Genomic DNA, 18265 nt, shown 5'->3' with positions numbered 1-18265 from the left:
TTGTTTCTCTTGGAAAGATGGATAGAGCTGGCTTAGGTTTTGAGCAAGTTATTTATGATTTAGTACAATTTATTGAAATAGTTTTATTCCCCCCCCCCCCTCCTTTTTTTTAAAGAAGTGCTAAGGAACATTCAGGTATGGCCTAAATCAAATCCCTTATGATTATATAGTGGAAGTGAGAAATAGATTTAAAAGACTAGATCTGATAGATAGAGTGCCTGATGAACTATGGAATGAGGTTCGTGACATTGTACAGGAGACAGGGATCAAGACCATCCCCATGGGAAAGAAATGCAGAAAAGCAAAATGGCTGCCTGAGGAGGCCTTACAAATAGCTGTGAAAAGAAGAGAAGCGAAAAGCAAAGGAGAAAAGGAAAGATATACTCATTTGAATGCAGAGTTCCAAAGAACAGCAAGGAGAGATAAGAAAGCCTTCCTCAGTGATTAATGCAAAGAAACAGAGGAAACAATAGAATGGGAAAGACTAGAGAGCCCTTCAAGAAAATTAGAGATACCAAGGGACATTTCATGTAAAGATGGACTCAATAAAGAACAGAAATGGTATGGACCCAACTGAAGCAGAAGATATTAAGAAGAGGTGGCGAGAATACACAGATCAGATCAGATCAGTCGCTCAGTCGTGTCCGACTCTTTGTGACCCCATGAATCGCAGCACCCCAGGCCTCCCTGTCCATCACCAACTCCCGGAGTTCACTCAGACTCACGTCCATCAAGTCAGTGATGCCATCCAGCCATCTCCTCCTCTGTCATCCCCTTCTCCTCTTGCCCCCAATCCCTCCCAGCATCAGAGTCTTTTCCAATGAGTCAACTCTTCGCATGAGGTGGCCAAAGTACTGAGTTTCAGCTTTAGCATCATTCCTTCCAAAGAAATCCCAGGGCTGAACTCCTTCAGAATGGACTGGTTGGACCTCCTTGCAGTTAAATTGAAGAAAGTAGGGAAAACCACTAGACCATTCAGGTATGACCTAAATCAAATCCCTTATGATTATACAGTACAAGTGAGAAATAGATTTAAGGGCTTAGATCTGATAGATAGAGTGCCTGATGAACTATGGAATGAGGTTCGTGACATTGTACAGGAGACAGGGATCAAGACCATCCCCATGGAAAAGAAATGCAAAAAAGCAAAATGCCTGTCTGGGGAGGCCTTACAAATAGCTGTGAAAAGAAGAGAAGCGAAAAGCAAAGAAGAAAAGGAAAGATATAAGCATCTGAATGCAGAGTTCCAAAGAACAGCAAGAAGAGATAAGAAAGCCTTCTTCAGCAATCAATGCAAAGAAATAGAGGAAAACAACAGAATGGGAAAGACTAGAGATCTCTTCAAGAAAATCAGAGATACCAAAGGAACATTTCATGCAAAGATGGGCTTGATAAAGGACAGAAATGGTATGGACTTAACAGAAGCAGAAGATATTAAGAAGAGATGGCAAGAAAACACAGAAGAATACACAGAAGATCTATACAAAAAATATCTTCACGACCAAGATAATCACGATGGTGTGATCACTCACCTAGAGCCAGACATCCTGGAACGTGAAATCAAGTGGGCCTTAGGAAGCATCACTATGAACAAAGCTAGTGGAGGTGATGGAATTCCAGTTGAGCTACTTCGAATCCTGAAAGATGATGCTGTGAAAGTGCTGCACTCAATATGCCAGCAAATTTGGAAAACTCAGCAGTGGCAACAGGACTGGAAAAGGTCAGTTTTCATTCCAATCCCAAAGAAAGGCAATGCCAAAGAATGTTTAAACTACCGCACAATTGCACTCATCCTACACGCTAGTAAAGTAATGCTCAAAATTCTTCAAGCCAGCCTTCAGCAATATGTGAACCGTGAACTTCCAGATGCTCAAGCTGGTTTTAGAAAAGGCAGAGGAACCAGAGATCAAATTGCCAACATCCACTGGATCATTGAAAAAGCAAGAGAGTTCCAAAAAAGCATCTATTTCTGCTTTATTGACTATGCCAAAGCCTTTGACTGTGTGGATCACAATAAACTGTGGAAAATTCTTCAAGAGACAGGAATACCAGACCACCTGACCTGACTCTTGAGAAACCTGTATATAGGTCAGGAAGCACCAGTTAGAACTAGACATGGAACAATAGACTGGTTCCAAACAGGAAAAGGAGTACGTCACGGCTGTATATTGTCACCCTGCTTATTTAACTTATATGCAGAGTACATCATGAGAAACGCTGGGCTGGATGAAGCACAAGCTGGAATCAAGATTGCCGAGAGAAATATCAGTAACCTCAGATATGCAGATGACACCACCCTTATGGCAGAAAATGAAGAAGAACTAAAGAGCCTCTTGATGAAAGTGAAAGGGGAGAGTGCAAATGTTGGCTTAAAACTCAACATTCAGAAAAGTAAGATCATGGCATCCATCCCATCACTTCATGGCAAATAGATGGGAAATAGTGGCTGACTTTATTTTGGGGGGCTCAAAAATCACTGCAGATGGTGACTGCAGCCATGAGATTAAAAAACATTTACTCCTTGGAAGGAAAGTTATGACCAACCTAGGCAGCATATTAAAAAGCAGAGACATCACTTTGCCAACAAAGGTCTATCTAGTCAAAGCTATGGTTTTTCCAGTGGTCATGTATGGATGTGAGAGTTGGACTGTAAAGAAATCTGAGCACCAAAGAATTGATGCTTTTGAACTGTGGTGTTGGAGAAGACTCTTGAGAGTCCCTTGAACTGCAAGGAGATCCAACCAGTCCATCCTAAAGGAGATCAGTCCTGGGTGTTCATTGAAAGGACTGATGTTGAAGCTGAAAATCCAAATCTTTGGCCACCTGAGGTGAATAGCCGACTCATTTGAAAAGACCCTGATGCTGGGAAAGATTGAGGACAGGAGGAGAAGGGGATGACAGAGGATGAGATGGTTGGATGGCATCACCGATGCAATGGACATGAGTTTGGGTGAACTCCGAGAGTTGGTGATGGACAAGGAGACCTGGCTGCCGTTCATGGGGTCGCAAAGAGTCGTACATGACTGAGCAACTGAACTGAACTGAGGAACATTATTTATATAAAAGTAGATGGCACTGGGAGGATTTTCCTTACAGCAATATCAGTCTTTGATTTGAAGTCCTGAGTTATATGTAAAAAATAACCCTGTGATCCATTATTAAAAATAATTTTTAATGTTCTATCAGCTAACAAGCCTATAGGTCATCTTTCAATTATTTTGAAAGCAAATACTTGGAAAATACTTTTTGCAAGAAATTAGACTTGCAAAAGTATTTATTTCCTAACCTGTATTCATTTTTGCGTTCAGAAAACTAAGATCATGGCATCTGGTCCCATCACTTCATGGGAAATAGATGGGGCAACAGTGGAAAGAGTCTCAGACTTTATTTTTTGGGGCTCCAAAATCACTGCAGATGGTGACTGCAGCAAAGACGCTTACTCCTTGCAAGGAAAGTTATGAGCAACCTAGATAGCATATTCAAAAACAGAGACATTACTTTGCCAACAAAGGTCTGTCTAGTCAAGGCTATGGTTTTTCCAGTAGTCATGTATGGATGTGACAGTTGGACTGTGAAGAAGGCTGAGCGCCAAAGAGTAGATGCTTTTGAACTGTGGTGTTGGAGAAGACTCTTGAGAGTCCCTTGAACTGCAAGGAGATCCAACCAGTCCATTCTAAATGAGATCCGTTCTGGGTGTTCTTTGGAAGGAATGATGCTAAAGCTGAAACTCAGTACTTTGGCCACCTCATGTGAAGAGTTGACTCATTGGAAAAGACTCTGATGCTGGGAGGGATTGGGGGCAGGAGGAGAAGGGGATGACAGAGGATGAGATGGCTGGATGGCATCACTGACTGGATGGACGTGAGTCTGAGTGAACTCTGGGAGTTGGTGATGGACAGGGAGGCCCGGCGTGCTGCGATTCATGGGGTCGCAAAGAGTGGACACGACTGACTGATTGAACTGAAATGAACTGATTCACTTTCTCAAAACCGACTCCGATATTTTGAATTGTTATTTTGTTTGGTCTTCCAGGGGTCTTTCCTCTCTGGGGTAGCACCCAGGATAAAATGCAGAACAGGGAAGAGTAACTTTTGTCAAGTAAGAACAGGCCTGGGAGAAAAGAACTAAGAAAGTAGAGCCTGTCCAGCAAGTTACTTTCCCAGACAAATGAATTTTAGGCATGAGCACTTGTATTTATTCTACATCTGGAAACTGATACCAACCTCCTAACCTGTGAATATATACCCTGAAAGAAAATCTTCCTGATCCTCAGGACCACATGCACCTCACTTTGAAGATCCAGCTCTAATATCTAAAGGTCTGGACAATGTTAAGTTCAAGCAAAACAACTGAAAGAAAAATTTTTCAAGTTCATTGCATTTACTTACTTCTGATTAGGTAATGAGACATTGAAGCCTGTACAGTAAATCTCCATACCCCAGCCCCGCCCCCACCTGTCCGTCAGCCATCCATTCTTTTCTCCAAGCAATGGATGAAAAGTTGCCCTGGGTAATCTGTGGAGATGATCTCACATATTCATTCAGTTATGATCAGAGATAGTCTTTTCTTCCCCCTCTTTCACAATTGCTACTGTGCTCTACATACTGTCTGGTATCTTTAGTGTTGCTTTGCTTAGAAATTACATTGGAGATTTTTTTTTTAATGTCATCATATAAAAAATACCCTTATTCTTTACTGACTGAACAGTAGTCCATTAAATGTTATAATTCACTTAAACAGGCCCTTATTGGTATTCTTTTAGCTTGCTTCCAATATTATTTAAACAATACTGTGATAAATACATTGTACATATATCGCTTTGCATATGTGTGAATATATTCACTGAGGAACTTCTAAAAGTGGAATGTCTGGTCCAAGGACCTGTGTATGTATTGATTTTAATTAGGCATTAGTAGTAAACTGCTTATGTCTGAGAGGATGTGCCGATTTAATCTACCACCCACAAGATATGAGTGCCTATCTTAGTTATCCATAACTCTGTAACTGTTCCTGTGACAAATCACCCCCAAATTGAGTGGCTTCCAACATCAGTAATCACTTCTTCTCCTTTGTTTCTGCGGGTCTGGATGATATGTGACTTGGCTGGGTTGTCCTGGTTTGGGATCTCTTAGACGGTTGCGTTCAGCTGGGAGCTGGGGTCATCTTGAAGACTTCCTCAGTCAAGCCTCTGGTGTGGGACTGAGGAGAAATGAGCCCCAGGTGATGGGATCCTGGAGACCTCTCATGCGTCTCCGTCCTTTGGGGTCTCTCTACATAGTCTCTCTCAAGGTAGCCAGACTTCTTTCGGAAGCATCTGTCAGTGGACATTTGGGTGGTTTCCACGTCTTGGCCGTTGTGGATAGTGCTGCTTTGAGCACAGGGGTGCATGTATCTTTTTGAAATACAGTTTTGTCCAGACATATGCCCAGGAGTGGGATTGCTGGATCATACAACAACTCTATTTGTAGTTTTTTGAAGATCATCCATACTGTTTTCATAGTGGTTACATCAACTTACATCGGTGATTTTTCCATGAAAAAAAATTTGCATGTGTATTTAATTAAATTTCACTTAGGCTTCCCTGGTGGCTCAGAGGTTAAAGCGTCTGCCTCCAATGCGGGAGACCCAGGTTCAATCCCTAGGTCCGGAAGATCCCCTGGAGAAGGAAATGGCTACCCACTCCAGTATTGTTGCCTGGAGAATCCCATGGACGGAGGAGCCTGGTAGGCTACAGTCCACGGGGTCGCAAAGAGTCGGACATGACTGAGCGACTTCACTTTCACTTTGTTTTAACCTTCTGGCTTTTTTGTCATATTTGGAAATTCTTCTCACTGGGAAACTGTGAGTGTTCCTTCCCGTGTTTTCTTCTGCTCTGTGTGGCTTGGCTTGGTTTCTACATTTTTACTTTTGATGCATTTAATATTAATTTTATTTTAAAGTGTGATGTATGGACTAGAATGCCGTTTTCCGTTGGCTATCTAGTGTGCTTAAAATGTTGCCCGTGCGTGTCACCTCCTTCTGTTCCACTTGTTATGTGGGTCTTTATGTGATGCTCCTGCACTGTTTTAAATTTTGTAGTCACGTAGTGTATTTTAATATCTAGTAGGACTACTTCCCCTTGTTTATCATCTTCCTAATTATCTAGGCTATTTTTTCTAGTCTATTTTTCTGTGAAAACAATTTCTTAATTACATGGCGGTATTACCAGCCAATGAGTGTGATTAGGCTGAGATATTTGGGATTTTTCTGCACATAAAAGAAGGAAATGGGAGGTAACTTGACATCTTAAGAAAAAAACCAAAAACAAAAACTGGCACTCAGAGAGACAATTTCAATCTCAAATCTGCAGAATAGCCTGTGGCCTTGCTCTAAGCCCTGATGATACTTAACTAGGAATGACCCAGCGTGGTAAAGATTAATGAGGAAAAGAAAAATGCTAACCTTTTATAAGATCATTTTCCTCTAGAGAATTTTAGTGTGCCAACCTTAATGATTAGGAATCATGCAACATTTCTGATTGCTTGTCTGTGTTACTGTTTGGGTATAGTTTGCCAAAAAGCAAATTGTTCCTAAAAGCATGGTGAAGGGGTAGTGTATGGCATTCAGTCTTTAGAGGTTTTATTCACAAATATTGTGTTAGGCTTTTCCGTATTTTTCAACAAGCCAACGCATCGAATGAAAATGTCTTAGAAGTGCATTTTTGTTACTTTTCGATTCACTTTCAGGGTTGTAAACACATTTCTGTGTTCTGCCTAATGTACAACAACATTAAAAGCATAGAACTTGGCTCTTGTTGCAACTTTCTTAAGGGATCAAAGGCACTTTGCTATTGTTCCCTCCTTGTTCTCCTGGGATGCTGGGAGATCCTGCAGAGTCTCTTGCAGTACACACTTGTAAAATGCCTTGGATTTGCAGAGGTTTTGCTATTAGTATTTAATAATGGGTCTCAGGATTTCAGGATTTCTCTCATGGGGGAAAAAAAAAACAAAGCTCAAAAGTTCAAGAAAAGCATGAATAAAAAGCAAACAGAAACTGAAGATCTGAAAACCCTGTTGCATATTGAATTGCCTCTGTATCTGTGTATGTGACCTTATTTGAAAAAGTAAGATCATTTTTAAGTTGTTTTTTTAAATTGAGATATACTTGACATATAACATTGTGTAAGTGTAAGGTGTAAAACGTGTTGATTTGATGCATTTATATATGGCAATGTGATTACCACCATAGCTTCAGCTCATATCTCTATCACAGTATATAATCATCATTTCTTTTTTGTGATGAGAACTTTGGAGATTTAGTCTCTTAGCGATTTTAAAGTATTTCATTCAGTACTATTTAATACTGGAAATAGGGTCACTGCAGATGTATTTTAAGTTTCTCAAGATGGCATCCCCCCTGGAGAAGGAAATGCAACCCACTCCAGTATTCTTGCTTGGAGAATTCCATGGACAGAGGAGCCTGGTGGGCTAAGGGGTCGCAAAGACTCGGACACAACTGAGCGACTAAACAGCAGGCTGCCATCATCCTGCATTGAGAATGGACCCTAAATCCAACAGCTGGTGTCCTGGTAAGAGACAGGACAGAAGGACTTAACACAGAGAGACACAGGGGAGAGAACAGTGTGAAGACAGAGGCAGAGACTGGAACGGTGAGCTTCTAAACCAAAAACGCTAGCGACTTCTAGGCAGTGACCAAAAGCTAGAAGACGGGCATGGACCGGGTTCTCCCTCAGGGCATCCAGAAAGAGCCAACGCTGCCGACACCCTGGTTCAGCCTCCTGGTGTGCAGAACAGAACAGGGGTCTATTATTTTAAGCCACCCAGCTTGTGGTAGTTTGTTATTGGCTAAGAAAGGGAGTGGGGGGCAGACACAGGAAACTACAGGGAGTGGGGGGCAGACACAGGAAACTACATAGACCTTTCATCAAGAGAGGCTGAGCAGAAAAGCTCAGGGTCTGTGAACTTGGTGAAACAGAAGAAACACTCTGCAGTTTCCCCACCCGCCTCAGCTCCCCGCTATGCTCACTCCCAGGGCCCTAACTCACTCTACACACCTTAGATTTCCCCTCTGTGAGTCACTCTCCTCCAGATTCAAGAGGATCCTCTCTTTCTCTTCAAATTTTCCCCTGTGCCCAGACCTCCCCCCGGGTTCCGCTTACAGCAGAGCTTGCGAGCCTGTTCACAGCATGGTAGAAGGCAATAATATACGGGTGTTGACCTTCTCAGGAATATTTGTATTCTTAAAGCGGTTAGACAGGGCTCAATTGAGAAGGAATTCTCTCTCCTGGAGGAATCTCTGGAATCACCGTGGGGGCGGGGTGAATAATTTTGCAGAGGGTCTTCTCCCAGCCTCGGTCCTCCCTGCTTTCTCGCTTCCACTGCTTCCTCAGGGACCCTGTTTTCTGTGGTTTCATCAGAGCAAAGGAAGGACCCCACAAGTCCAGCTGGATGAATGCCCTTTTCAGGCCCAGCACCCTGCAATGAGTGGAGGCCAGGGTGGGCCAGGCACAGTGACCCAAAGGTTAAGGCTTGTAGGGGACGCTGTGGAGAAACTGCTTTGAAGGAGGGGAGAACTTCCATGAGGGTCATGCGTGGGCAGAACTGGCTTCACAAAATTTTCAGGGCCCAGTACACATTGAATGTAGGCCTGGGGTTCATACTCATTAAGGGTGGCATGACGATGAGAGCTGAGCACTGAGCTGTGCAGGACCCCTCTAAACGTGGCTCCACACACGCATGTGTTCTCACGAGGTTGACCCTGTGTGGCGGCTACCAAAACTTTGAATCAGAACTTGAAGGGCTGCAGGAACTTGGGTCACTGGGCATCTATTTGTGGACTCATTCCAGGAGCCATGTAGCACAAAGAGATGCTGCCATCAGAGACCAAAGACATGGGCTTGGCAAGGGGACCTTGAGGAAGGCCCTCTGCCGGCTGCCCGGACGAGTTGGTATAGGTTACAGGGGAAAAAGTAAAATAAACATGATCAGGTATTTAAAGTCCTCCAGCAGGAAGGCTCCCGGTGACTGGGGGAGATCTTGTTTCTAGACCCCAAGGTTGTCTTGCCTCTGCAGGATGCTCTTGCCTTGGCATGAGCCAGAGTGTGGGGGGTTGGGAGTTTAGGGTGAGGGCGAAGGTTAGGATGCTGATGCTGAGGGAGCTTACAAGGAAGGGGAGAGATTTGGCGGGAAAGAGATACATCTCAGGGAAGTGGAATTCTGTGCAGGTGATGCAAACACTGTGCCTCCACACACCCCCCCCCCCACTCCTACCCCACTTCCTGGCAGATCTCCAGTAAAAGAATGGCCTCTCAGAAATCTGTGGAGTGAGCTTTCTCTGGGGGGATGAAGAGAAGAGTTTAGTCTAGGTAAGAGTGTAGAGCTGAGGTGAGGGCTAGTATATTGTAGCCTTGTTAGCACAGAGAGGTAAACTTCTGCAGAACTCACTGAATTGAAGGGGGCCTCTGAGCTGAGCAGCCCTGGAACAATCACAATGAAAAGATTTTTGCCTTTTGTTTTGGTTCTTGAGCTTGGAAAACTCCGGAGGGGCGAACAAACAGCTGGGGGGCACAGTCTGGTTGGGGTGGGTTCAGTTCCTGGGAGGAGAAGAACATACAGGAGTGCCTGTTGACTTAGTTCTGGAAGCCAGGGGAGGAGCTGGGAAGAATAGTGAAGTCTCAGGCTCCCTCCTGTCTGACAGAGATTAGGCACTGAGAGTCCCTGGGGCTAAAGCCAGCCAATTTCTTTCCTCCCACCAGACCAGCTTTGGGCTATTCCCTGATTCAGAATTGTTGCACTGGCTCCTGGGTATTTTGCTGATGGCTATGACCTTATCATTTTCCTAGTCAATGAACCCTGGGAATTGACCTTTTAGTCTAGAAAGTGTTATCTCTGTATAACTAGCTGTGGGTTGTGAGTACCTCTGGTTTTAATTCACTTGTCAGACTGGTCTGAGGCCAGAGTACACGTTGAGGACTTTGTCAATTCCAGAAATGAGCTCTGAGCATATTTTCTTTCTCAAGTAGCACAAAAACTTTCTATTTGTCCAAAATAAATGACCAACAATGTCCTACCTAAACAGGTTCTACAGATACCTCCAGATACAGTGTGCCCCCTAAACACCCCAAGAATGTGTCCACCAATGTTTAATTTCTATAAACGACACTGGTGTGAACAAAGCAGGATCCACGGTTGATGTTTGTCATTCTTGTGTCGGGTGGGGCAAGGTATTTCTAGTTCCCTGCTTCACCTCTGAGCCACCTTTCTGAGAAACACCACCACCTCTTGCCGCTCTTCCAAACTGAAACCTTAGCTGACCTCAGCTCTGGTGAGATTCCCAGGCACAACCTACTTACACATTTCAAAGAAAAAAAAAAAAAAGACACTTTTAACTCCTAGCTGGTAGGTTTTACCTCCTGTTCTCAAGCATGGAGTTAACTCAGGTATGTAATCTTCTGAAGTGATGACTTCAAATCTACTATACGCACATTGGTCTCCACTTACGGAATTGCTATTTATATTAATTTAAACAGGTCAGAAAATATTCGGAGAAGGCAATGGCACCCCACTCCAGTACTCTTGCCTGGAAAATCCCATGGATGGGGGAGCCTGGTGGGCTGCAGTCCATGGGGTCGAGAAGAGTCGGACACGACTGAGCGACTTCACTTTCACTTTTCACTTGCATGCATTGGAGAAGGAAATGGCAACCGACTCCAGTGTTCTTGCCTGAAGAATCCTAGGGTTGGGGGAGCCTGGTGGGCTGCTGTCTATGGGGTCACACAGAGTCGGACACAACTGAAGCAACTTAGCAGCAGCAGCAGCAGCAGCAGAAAATACTATAAACTCCTAAAATGTCATTTAGTACCAAAGTTTAAAATTATATGGTTTCTTTAAGCCACAAAAATAGAGCAATAGTAATACTTACTTTTAGGACTCTATATTTTAAGTCAGGGTTGTACGTGGCATTTGATCTCTGGAAAAAGTTGTTAGTTGCTTAAAGTATTCTTTGCCTTTTTCATCCTTTAACACTTATCTCCCCATTCCAGCCCACCACTCCTGCTCACCCCCCACCAAGAGCCAGCCTGCTGGAGGCCAGTGGTTTTTTTCCATTGTTTAAATGATCAACCACTTGGGGACTCCATCCATCAAGTCCAGTGTTTGGGTTTGTTTTGTTTGGTAGATGAAAAAGCCCAAACTCGCTGTTCCCCAGTCCTTTCTACACACCACTGTATGGAAACCAAGACCAAGTGTCCTCCCAAGAAATAACAGAAAATGGATAATTCTGTGAGCTAAGAAGGCTTCCCACTAAAGCCTGTTCTCCATCCTTCCCACCAAATTCTGCTCCAATTCCATAGTCTCTAGAAGTGGAGGGCCAAGGAGCAGCCGCAGAAGCCAGGCTCATTCATTCACTCGTTCATTCATTCATTCTGACAAACATTTACTGAGCATCTACTATGTGCTGGGTCCTGTGGCTACTGATGTTGATGTGGAGGAAGAAAGTTCAAGAACTCACAAACCCTAGCATATGGATTTAAGGTCAATCCTGGAGAGAAATAGTCTCAGAACCTTACGGCAAGGACACAGGCATCAACTGTCTCTGCTTCTAGCCTCCAGCCCACATCTATCGCAACAAGTGAATATGGCCAGTGGCGGAGGACTCTTCCTCAGGGAAGACTGTTCTTCCCATCAGTCCCAGCTTTGTCCCCTAGAACTTCACATAAGCACCATGCTATTTCTCCCCACAATCACCTTCTCCCGTTTGAAGGCAGTGGCCGTGTTGCTGGTATTCTTCACACAATGTAAAGGGTCAAAGGTGTGGGAGACTGGCCCGTGCTGCTGCTGCTGCTGCTGCTGTTGCTAAGTCGCATCAGTCATGTCCGACTCTGTGCGACCCCGTAGACAGCAGCCCACCAGGCTTCTCTGTCCCTGGGATTCTCCAGGCAAGAACACTGGAATGGGTTGCCATTTCCTTCTCCAGGCCCATACCTCAGTATGGTAATATGCAGAAATGCCTGGGCTTTTCCAGAAACAGCTGGGGTGTCTCTACCCTAAGTCTGTTTGAATAAGACTATGAAGATCCTATTAGGAATGAATTCACCCAAGGAGAGGAGTAAGATTGAGGTGACCAATTTTACCCATCACCAAGGCTTGATCATTGAAGAGCTCTGGGTCCCAAAACAGATTTTTAAAATACACAAGTGTTTGTGTGCACAGAAAAGAAGTAAGACAAAAGGGTGATTTTTTTTCCTATAGGTGGGATGATTTTTAATGTTTTCTCTATATTTTAAATTATTTTTAATGTTCTCTACAATAAATATATAAACCCTACTAATAGAATAAAATTTTATTCAAAAAATCATGTAGAAACTAATTTTCCGTAGTGATTGACTTATCTTCTCCGTTTCACTACAGAACAAAGGTCCTTTAGTTTACGTAATAAATAACATTCATAAAATTCTGTTGATTAGCAAATATGCCTTGTAGAATTGTTTCTGTGTAATTTGTTGGTATTAGTCCTTACTTTCTCCATGTATACGACAGAAAACACCGAGCACCAGGTCCATAAAGATCCTTTAAAAGACATTAATGACTTTCTTCAAACAAGCAGCCAGCAAATCTGCATTGGCATCTGTACAGTTTGAAAAAATAAACGTGTTAACCAGTCAGTCATGGCCGACTCTTTGCAACACCAGGGACGTTAGCCCATCAGGCTCCTCTATCCATGGGATTTCCCAGGCAAGCATACTGGAGTGGGTTGCCATTTCCTTCTCCAGGGGATCTTCCCTACTCAGGGACTGAACATGGATCTCTTGCACTGCAGGGAGATTCTTTACCATCTGAGCCACCAGGGAAGCCCAGTTTGAAAACATAAAAGGAACCACCAATAAAAATCTATTTCTCCTAAAAGGTTGAAGAAGGCCGGTGACCAAGACATTAGGGCAAAATTTCTAGAGCAGCTAAGCACTGCTTCTTAACACATAATCACATTCAACTAAAATTGCTTTTCAGAATTTTAAGAGATTTACAAAACTGATCAAAAACATTCACACATGTGAAAATGACTGTCTAGAGAACTTGCGTTATAGTTACAGGACTTAAGGAAATGGTAACTCTATATCTTGCAACTGGTTATTGAATGCATGGGTTTCCTAGTAAGCATCCTAATGCTTTCAAAACTGTGAATTCTGTTTTTCTTAATTCTGATGGTTTGATGGTCATCAGATTTTGTTCCTTTCTAGTGTGATGGTAGTTACACAAACTTGCTGTTTTCCATTCCACTACTGGGTTTAAGGTTACAGGGTGAAAACAGTCACAATAAGCCCGTCTTAAGCCTGGCCCACTTGAGATGCAGGTTTCCAGATGGGTCCTGGGGTGGAAAGGGGTCACCTTGGAAACCAGTGGCATTGAGAAGTTCAAAACAAAGAGGTTAGAAGTAAACCTGACTCATTGGCAGTTCATCAATGGTCTTTACTCTGGAAAATGCTCTTTAGCGTAACTGAAATAAATATTTCAAAACTGAGTGGAGCAAGGAAGCTATTGCTCAAGCATTGTGATTTTATGGATCATTTTTTTTGTTTCTTCTCCAACTCTAATTTAGTCTATATAATGATGACCTCATCAGAGTTGCCATAGAAGTAACTAATTTAAATGGGACATGTTGAAGTGACTCTAATTTTTTTGTGTGTTGTTCAGTTGCTAAGTCATGTCTAACTCTTTGCGACCCCCATGGCCTGCAGCACACCAGGCTTCCCTGTCTTTCACTATCTCCCAGAATTTGTTCAAACTCGTGTCTGAGTCAGTGATGCTATCTAATCATCACATCCTCTGCTGCCCCCTTCTCCTCCAGCCCTCAATCTTTCCCATCTTCAGGGTCATTTCCAATGAGTCAGCCCTTCGCACCTGGTGGCCAAAGTATTGGAGCTTCAGCATCAGTCCTTCAAATGATTTCAAGCATCAAGTCCTTCAGGGTTGGTTTCCTTATAGAAGAAAGTATAATATACATGAGGGATCCCTCTCACCTCAGGAAGAAGATGAGTTTAGGGAAAACAAAACTTGGAAAGGCTGACTTTTTTGGCTTTGGGAAGACACATTTGGGATCTTCCAAAATTAACTTGAAATGAACCCATGTTGTATTCTAGCTTGTGATGTAGTAGTTCACCCACATGTTCACTTAAAGTCAATCCTCTGTTAGACACAAATTCTGCTGTGATTTGGGGGGAATCTTCTTGCTAGAAGCACAAGTTAGTGTCTAACACAATCTGCAATCAGTCTGGCTTCAGATCCTAGCTCCATTACTTACTAGTTGGGTGACCCGAGAAAGTCAATTCATCTCTCTGTGCTTTTGTTTTCCATGACTGTAAAGAGGAAATAATAAGAGTAGCTGCTGCTGCTGCTGCTGCTGCTAAGTCGATTCAGTCATGTCTGACTCGTAGCGACCCCATGGACTGCAGCCCACCAGGCTCCTCCATCCATGGGATTTTCCAGGCAAGAGTACTGGAGTGGGGTGCCATTGCCTTCTCCAAATAAGAGTAGCTACCTCATACAATTGGTGTTAGGATTGACAGAATTAGTACACATAAAGCAGAGAGAAGGGTGCTAAGGGTATACCACATAAAAACTTCTCTCTGTGTTGTTGTTAAAATTAGCTCTTTCTTTCTAAAGTGTGTGAAACAATAAGAGTAACCACTGTTAATATTGTGACTTAACGGGATGAATTCTTTACCAACTGCACTATCAGTTGGTAGCACAACTGATAGGGAGCTTATTTAACTTTTATGCAGAGTACATCATGAGGAACGCTGGGCTGGATGAAGCACAAGCTGGAATCAAGATTGCCAGGAGAAATATCAACAACCTCAGATATGTGGATGACACCACCCTTATGGCAGAAAGTGAAGAGGAACTAAAGAGCCTCTTGATGAAAGTGAAAGAGAGTGAAAAAGTTGGCTTAAAATTCAACATTCAGAAAACTAAGATCATGGCATCTGGTCCAATCACTTCATGGCAAATAGATGGGGAAACAGTGGAAACAGTGGCTGACTATTTTTCTGGGCTCCAAAATCACTGCAGATAGTGATTGCAGCCATGAAATTAAAAGACACTTACTCCTTGGAAGGAAAGTTATGACCAACCTAGATAGCATATTAAAAAGCAGAGACATTACTTTGCCAACAAACTTCTGTCTAGTCAAGGCTATGGTTTTTTCAGTGGTCATGTATGGATGTGAGAGTTGAGCTATAAAGAAAGCTGAGCACCAAAGAATGGATGCTTTGGATCTGTGGTTTTGGCAGACTCTTGAGAGTCCCTTGGACTGCCAGGAGATCCAACCAGTCCATCTTAAAGGAAATCAGTCCTGAATATTCATTGGAAGGACTGATGCTGAAGCTGAAAGTCCAATACTTTGGCCACTTGATGCGAAGAACTGACTCATTTGAAAAGACCTTGATGCTGGGAAAGATTGAGGGCAGGAGGAGAAGGGGACAACAGAGGATGAGGTGGTTGGATGGCATCACTGACTCATTGGACATGGGTTTGGGTGAACTCCAGGAGTTGGTGATGGACAGGGAACCCTGGCGTGCTGTGGTTCATGGGGTTGCAAAGAGTCAGACACAACTGAGCGACTGAACTGAACACCACTGCAGATGGTGACTGCAGCCATGAAATTAAAAGATGCTTACTGCTTGGAAGGAAAGTTATGACCAAGCTAGACAGCATATTAAAAAGCAGAGACATTACTTTACCAACAAAGGTCCGTCTAGTCAAAGCTATGGTTTTTCCAGTAGTCATGTATGGATGTGAGAGTTGGACTATAAAGAAAGCTGATCACCAAAGAATTGATGCTTTTGAACTGTGGTGTTGGAGAAGAGTCTTGAGAGTCCCTTGGACAGCAAGGGGGTCCAATCAGTCCATCCTAAAGGTAATCAGTCCTGAATATTCATTGGAAGGACTGATGTTGAAGTGAAACTACAATACTTTGGCCACCTGATGCGATGCACAGACTCACTTGAAAAGACCCTGATGCTGGGAAAGATTGAAGGCAATAGGAGAAGGGGACAACAGAGGATGAGGTGGTTGGATGGCATCACTGACTCGATGGACATGAGTTTGAGAAAGCTCCAGGAGTTGGTGATAGACAGGGAAGCCTGGCATGCTGCAGTCTGTGGGGTCACCAAGAGTCAGACACAACTGAGCAAGTGAACTGAACTGAAAGGAATGAATGGGCTTCCCTTTCACTGTAGATGAATGACTTTGTCATTGGTAAATTGGTGGCTTGGTGGTAAAGGATCCATCTGCCTATCCAGGAGATGCAGGGTTGGTCCCTGGGTCAGAAAAACCCCCTGGAAAAGAAAATGGCAACCCACTCCAGTATTCTTGCCTGGGAAATCCCATGGACAGAGAAGCCTAGCAGGCTACAGTCCATGGAGTCAAAAAAGAATCAGACCAGACTTAGCAACTAAACAACAACAACAAAGGAATGAATATTCTTCCTGAAGTTTCTAATTTATTATCAAGTTGAAAATTGAGTGTTAGAGAGAATGTAACCCCATGTTTCAAAAGTGTGAAGGTATTTGTTTCTCTACAGGTATCTTTTTCCTTTACGTGGTTCATTTTAAATGTGACAGATGTGACTTTTTAACTTTTTTAAAATTGTAATATTTCTTTCTGTTTATTCATGTACTCGACTGTGCCAGGTCTTAGTTGTGGCATGTGGGATCTAGTTCCCAGATAAGGGCTGGAACCCAGGCCCCCTGCACTGGGAGCAGGGAGTGGCTAAGACTCCACTGGACCAAGGAAGTCCCAATGTGACCTTTTTAAAGGGGCAATTGATGAATTCTTTACAGAGGAGAAAGGCTGGAAGCATATCAGTTGTGTTTTTTTTTTTTTTCCCCTAAGACAATAAAACAATGACTCTAAATGAGATTTTAATGTAAACCTTCTATAGCAATGACAGCACTTCCTATCATATTGTCTCATCTTCCGGTTCACTCCAGTGTCCTGTGTACCAATTTTTCCTGCAGCTGTTTATTGGGTGTTGACGCTGGAAAATCACCTACTCCTGGGAACCATTTGGTCTGCATTAAAATATTTCTCTTCCCCAGGTGAGATGGTCTTATTTTTCTTTTGTTTGCTTTCGTTCACTTTTCCTTTTGTATTTTCATTTCCTTCAGGAGTTTTAGTGCGATTGTTTTTTCCTCTTTCATTCCCTTTAACAATTGGTCCTTCCTACTTGTGGGCTGCACTTACTGAATTGCGATGCTCTGCACTGCTTTGAAAGACCTGCTTTTATTTTTCCTGTTCAGGTCATTTGTGCAAATCCTTAAACTTAGAGAGTTAGTACTAATGACTGGTCAACTCTATTAATGCAGTCTCCCCTCTGTGAAAGTTTACTTTTCTGGTTCAAGGTCTTTTATTGCAACGCTTGTTAAGAGCCTTTATTGCTTGAAGAAGGTGCCTTTTGGAACCAAAAGATTTCCTGTTTATGCACAGGGCAGGGCCCAACTGAACTCATGACAGTGCAGGCAGCTCCTGAGATTTGCCAAAGAGCTTTGAGTGGGATTCAAGAGGAACCATGACAGGGACTTAAAAGCTAGTGTCTGCAGAACTGCCACGTCTCTGCTGGAGAGTGTGAGAAAGCGCCCAGCTAGAGTGGGGGACAGACTTAGTGCTGCCAGTAGAGAAGGCTGCCCCAGCCTCAGGGTTCCAGCAGGGGCTGCTTTTGAGTCTGAAGGGGTCTTGGTTCTAGAAGAGGAAAAGTTACCCTCTTCAAAGTCTCCAGGCTATGTAGATTAAAAGCCAAGGACTGAGTTCCCATAATTATGACTACAAAACAGACTTCCTTGGGCTTCCCTGGTGGCTCAGATGGTAAAGAATCTGCCTGCAGTACAGGAGACCCAGTTTTGATCCCTGGGTCGGGAAGATTCCCTGGAGGAGGGAAGGCATGGCAACCCACTCCAGTATTCTTGCTTGGAAAATTCATGGACAGAGGAGCTTGGAGGGCTATGGGTCATGGGGTCACAGAGTTGGATGTGACTGAGTGGCTAACATACCAGACAGATTATTGTTTTGAGTTCCTTTTCACACAAATAGTATTTATATAAAATTCAGACTTTCGCAAATCCCTTCAATGTCCACTAGGGTCTGGAGGGGTCCTAACCTGCTTCTGCTTAAGTGTGACACTTGTCACAGATCAGAGCAGGCCTGCAGGGACTCAAAGTTTTCTGTCCCCTACTGAATTTTTAAACCCTATACTGTATTAAATGTTCCCTCTC

General features: G+C 43.3%; 1 long non-coding RNA gene across 1 annotated transcript in view; it reads right to left on the bottom strand.

Moving 5' to 3' along the window:
* Positions 1-12304: 12304 nt before the first annotated feature.
* The window catches only part of LOC132346300 (uncharacterized), a 29475-nt gene continuing 23514 nt past the window's right edge, over positions 12305-18265 (bottom strand). Inside the window, exon 3 of the long non-coding RNA XR_009496091.1 lies at positions 12305-12624. This is a non-coding gene — a long non-coding RNA (uncharacterized lncRNA). The remainder of the gene's footprint in view (positions 12625-18265) is intronic.

Source organism: Bos taurus, chromosome 10 (assembly GCF_002263795.3).
Source record: "Bos taurus isolate L1 Dominette 01449 registration number 42190680 breed Hereford chromosome 10, ARS-UCD2.0, whole genome shotgun sequence".
Taxonomy (NCBI): Eukaryota; Metazoa; Chordata; class Mammalia; order Artiodactyla; family Bovidae; genus Bos; species Bos taurus.
The sequence above is the reverse complement of the archived record's forward strand: the minus strand, read 5'-3'. Positions and strand labels throughout refer to the sequence as shown.